This window comes from Bufo gargarizans, chromosome 4 (assembly GCF_014858855.1).
Source record: "Bufo gargarizans isolate SCDJY-AF-19 chromosome 4, ASM1485885v1, whole genome shotgun sequence".
Classification (NCBI taxonomy): Eukaryota; Metazoa; Chordata; class Amphibia; order Anura; family Bufonidae; genus Bufo; species Bufo gargarizans.
The window spans coordinates 51890509-51896017 of NC_058083.1; positions in this window are offsets into that span (position 1 = coordinate 51890509).

A 5509-nucleotide genomic window follows, 5' to 3' on the forward strand; every position below is an offset into this window, starting at 1 on the left:
ACACTTGCTGTGTTGCAAGACAAAATTGATTAACATGAAAAATCTGCATAAATAAATGAAATTTAGAAATTTTGCCTCCATATTCATTTAATTCTTGTGGAACACCTAAAGTTTGTAACATCAGTTTTGAATAATTTAAAGGGGTGTAGTTTATAAAATGGGGGCATTTATGAGTGATTTCTATTATGTAAGCCCCTAAAAATCACTTTATATCTGAATTGGTGCTTAAAAAAATATATTTTGGAAATTCTGTTGAAATTAGAAAAATTGCTTCTAAGTAGGGATGAGCGAACCCGAACTGTAAAAGTCCGGGTTCGGTGTTCATCACTTTCTTGGCGCTTTTTGAAAGGCTGCAAAGCAGCCAATCAACAAGCGTCATACTACTTGCCCCAAGAGGCCATCACAGCCATGCCTAATATTGGCATGGCTGTGATTGGCCAGTGCAGCATGTGACCCAGCCTCCATTTAAGCTGGAGTCACGTAGAGCCGCACGTCACTCTGCTCTGATCAGTGTAGGGAGAGGTTGCAGCTGCGACTGTTAGGTCGAGATTAGGCAGTGATTAACTCATCAAAAACACTTAATTCAGTGATCGATCTACAGCTGTGGATCATTGAACTGCTGCTATTTAATTGCTCACTGTTTTTAGGCTGCCCAGAGCGTTTTTCAGTCACTTTTTTCTGGGGTAATCGGCGGCCACTTTGTGTCTTGTGGTGCGCCAGCACAAGCTGCCACCAAGTCCATTTAACCATCAATAGTGTGGTTATTTTTTGGCTATATCCTACATCAGGGGCTTGGCTGTGCTTGCTATTTTATTGAGGGGTGAAATACAATTGCCAAAATAGCAGAACCTAAATCTGGTGTTTCAGCTGTGGCTAGCCAATTGTAATACTGGCTGCTGTCTGGCAAAGGATATATTTTTGTTCTGGGTTGAAATACAATTCACAACTTAGCAATTTCCTAAATCAGTGGTTTCTGCTGTATCAGGCCAAGTTTAAATCTATCCATAAAAGGGTATATTACATTGAAGGTGCGGATAGTGTCATCCTCAATAACTTCACACGCTACCGTGCATTTCCAAGTCAAATTCTGTCCGTAAACGTATACCTGTCACCCAGCGCCTAAATACTAGGCCTCAAATTTATATTCAGCTAAATCTGTGGTTATTGCTGAGGCTGGTCAATTCATTTAGTGTCCGCCAAAGCACAGTATTTGTTCTGGGTTGAAATACAATTCCCAACTTAGCAATTCCCTAAATCAGTAGTTTCTGCTGTATCAGGCCTACTTTAAATCTATTCATAAAAGGGTATATTAGATTGAAGGTGCGGATAGGGTCATCCTCAATAACTTCACACGCTACTGTGCATTTCCAAGTCTAATTCTGTCCGTAAACGTATACCTGTCATCCAGCGCCTAAATACTAGGCCTACAATTTATATTCAGCTAAATCTGTCGTTACTGCTGTGCCTGTATTAGTGTAATACGGTACCTAAATAGATAGCCAGATAGTGTTAGGTGTCTGTAAAAAAAGGCCTGAATTTGAATTCAATACATTGGGTCAAATATTTTTTTTCTTATTGTGGTGAACAGTAACAATGAGGAAAACATCTAGTAAGTAGGGATGAGCGAACTCGAACTGTATAGTTCGGGTTCGTACCGAATTTTGGGGTGTCCGTGACACGGACTCAAACCCGGACATTTTCGTAAAAGTCTGGGTTCGGGTTCGGTGTTCGTCGCTTTCTTGGCACTTTTGTGACGCTTTCTTGGCGCTTTTTGAAAGGCTGCAAAGCAGCCAATCAACAAGCGTCATACTACTTGCCCCAAGAGGCCGTCACAGCCATGCCTACTATTGGCATGGCTGTGATTGGCCAGAGCACCATGTGACCCAGCCTCTATTTAAGCTGGAGTCACATAGCGCCGCCCGTCACTCTGCTCTGATTAGCGTAGGGAGAGGTTGCGGCTGCGACAGTAGGGCGAGATTAGGCAGATTAACTCCTCCAAAGGACTTGATTATTGATCGATCTGCAGCTGTGGGTCATTGAGCTGCTGATACTCAATTGCTCACTGTTTTTAGGCTGCCCAGACCGTTTGTCAGTCACATTTTTCTGGGGTGATCGGCGGCCATTTTGTGTCTTGTGCGGTGCTGCGACCAAGTGCATTTAACCCTCAATGGTGTGGTTGTTTTTTAGCTAAAGCCTACATCAGGGTGAAGCTGTCACACCAAGTGCATTTAACCAGCAATAGTCTGTTAATTTTTTGGCCATATACTAAATCAGGGGCAAGCTGCGCCCGACACCAAGTGCATTTAACCAGCAATAGTCTGTTTATTTTTTGGCCATATACTACATCAGGGGCAAGCTGCGCCCGTCACAAAGTGCATTTAACCAGCAATAGTCTGTTTATTTTTTGGCCATATACTACATCAGGGGCAAGCTGCGCCTGTCACCAAGTGCATTTAACCCTCAATGGTGTGATTGTTTTTTGGCCATATACTAAATCAGGGGCAAGCTGCGCCCGACACCAAGTGCATTTAACCAGCAATAGTCTGTTCATTTTTTGGCCATATACTACATCAGGGGCAAGCTGCGCCCGTCACCAAGTGCATTTAACCCTCAGTAGTATGGTTATTTTTTGGCCATATCCCAGTCTAATTCTGTCACTAAATCCATACCGGTCACCCAGCGCCTAAATACTAGGCCTCAAATTTATATCCCGCTACATCTGTCGTTACCGCTGTACTGTTGTGGATGGGCAAGTTATTTAGTGTCCGTCAAAGCACATTTTTTGTTCAGGGTTGAAATACAACTCCCAATTTAGCAATTTCATAATTTAGTGGTTTCTGCTATATCAGAGCTATTTGAAATCTATCCCTAAAAGGGTATATAATATTCAAGGTGCACATAGGGTCATTCAGAATAACTTCACACACACGCTACTGTGCATTTCCAAATCTAATTCTGTTAGTAAATATATACCGGTCACCCAGCGCCTAAATACTAGGCCTCAAATTTATATCCCGCTGAATTTGAATACAATACATTGGGCCAAATAATATTTTTGTTGTTGTGGTGAACCATAACAATGAGGAAAACATCTAGTAAGGGACGCGGACGTGGACATGGTCGTGGTGGTGTTAGTGGACCCTCTGGTGCTGGGAGAGGACGTGGCCGTTCTGCCACATCCACACGTCCTAGTGTACCAACTACCTCAGGTCCCAGTAGCCGCCAGAATTTACAGCGATATATGGTGGGGCCCAATGCCGTTCTAAGGATGGTAAGGCCTGAGCAGGTACAGGCATTAGTCAATTGGGTGGCCGACAGTGGATCCAGCACGTTCACATTATCTCCCACCCAGTCTTCTGCAGAAAGCGCACAGATGGCGCCTGAAAACCAACCCCATCAGTCTGTCACATCACCCCCATGCATACCAGGGAAACTGTCTCAGCCTCAAGTTATGCAGCAGTCTCTTATGCTGTTTGAAGACTCCGCTGGCAGGGTTTCCCAAGGGCATCCACCTAGCCCTTCCCCAGCGGTGAAAGACATAGAATGCACTGACGCACAACCACTTATGTTTCCTGATGATGAGGACATGGGAATACCACCTCAGCATGTCTCTGATGATGACAAAACACAGGTGCCAACTGCTGCGTCTTTCTGCAGTGTGCAGACTGAACAGGAGGTCAGGGATCAAGAATGGGTGGAAGACGATGCAGGGGAGGATGAGGTCCTAGACCCCACATGGAATGAAGGTCGTGCCACTGACTTTCACAGTTCGGAGGAAGAGGCAGTGGTGAGAACGAGCCAACAGCGTAGCAAAAGAGGGAGCAGTGGGCAAAAGCAGAACACCCGCCGCCAAGAGACTCCACCTGCTACTGACCGCCGCCATCTGGGACCGATCACCCCAAAGGCAGCTTCAAGGAGTTCCCTGGCATGGCACTTCTTCAAACAATGTGCTGATGACAAGACCCGAGTGGTTTGCACGCTGTGCCATCAGAGCCTGAAGCGAGGAATTAACGTTCTGAACCTGAGCACAACCTGCATGACCAGGCACCTGCATGCAAAGCATGAACTGCAGTGGAGTAAACACCTTAAAACCAACGTTGGCACCTGCCGCCCAGCAAACAGGGGATGTACCACCAACACCACCACCACCTCCGTCACCAAGCGTCTCAACCATGTCACACGGCAGCGTTCAGCTCTCCATCTCACAAACATTTGAGAGAAAGCGTAAATTCCCACCTAGCCACCCTCGATCCCTGGCCCTGAATGCCAGCATTTCTAAACTACTGGCCTATGAAATGCTGTCATTTAGGCTGGTGGACACAGACAGCTTCAAACAGCTCATGTCGCTTGCTGTCCCACAGTATGTTGTTCCCAGCCGCCACTACTTCTCCAAGAGAACCGTGCCTTCCCTGCACAACCAAGTATCCGATAAAATCAAGTGTGCACTGCGCAACGCCATCTGTAGCAAGGTCCACCTAACCACAGATACGTGGACCAGTAAGCACGGCCAGGGACGCTATATCTCCCTAACTGCACACTGGGTAAATGTAGTGGCAGCTAAGCCCCAGGCGGAGAGCTGTTTAGCACACGTCCTTCCGCCGCCAAGGATCGCAGGGCAACATTCTTTGCCTCCTGTTGCCACCTCCTCCTACTCGGCTTCCTCCTCCTCTTCTTCCACCTGCTCATCCAGTCAGCCACACACCTTCACCACCAACTTCAGCACAGCCCGGGGTAAACGTCAGCAGGCCATTCTGAAACTCATATGTTTGGGGGACAGGCCCCACACCGCACAGGAGTTGTGGCGGGGTATAGAACAACAGACCGACGAGTGGTTGCTGCCGGTGAGCCTCAAGCCCGGCCTGGTGGTGTGTGATAATCTCGTTGCAGCTCTGGGACTAGCCGATTTGACGCACATCCCTTGCCTGGCGCATGTGCTGAATTTGGTGGTGCAGAAGTTCATTCACAACTACCCCGACATGTCAGAGCTGCATAAAGTGCAGGCCGTCTGTTCACGCTTGCGGCGTTCACATCCTGCCGCTGCTCGCCTGTCTGCGCTACAGCGTAACTTCGGCCTTCCCGCTCACCGCCTCATATGCGACGTGCCCACCAGGTGGAACTCCACCTTGCACATGCTGGACAGACTGTGCGAGCAGCAGCAGGCCATAGTGGAGTTTCAGCTGCAGCACGCACGGGTCAGTCGCACTGCGGAACAGCACCACTTCACCACCAATGACTGGGCCTCCATGCGAGACCTGTGTGCCCTGTTGCGCTGTTTCAAGTACTCCACCAACATGGTCAGTGACGATGACGCCGTTATCAGCGTTACAATACCACTTCTATGTCTCCTTGAGAAAACACTTAGGGCGATGATGGAAGAGGAAGTGGCCCAGGAGGAGGACGAGGAGGAAGAGGGGTCATTTTTTGCACTTTCAGGCCAGTCTCTTCGAAGTGACTCAGAGGGAGGTTTTTTGCAACAGCAGAGGCCAGGTACAAATGTGGCCAGCCAGGG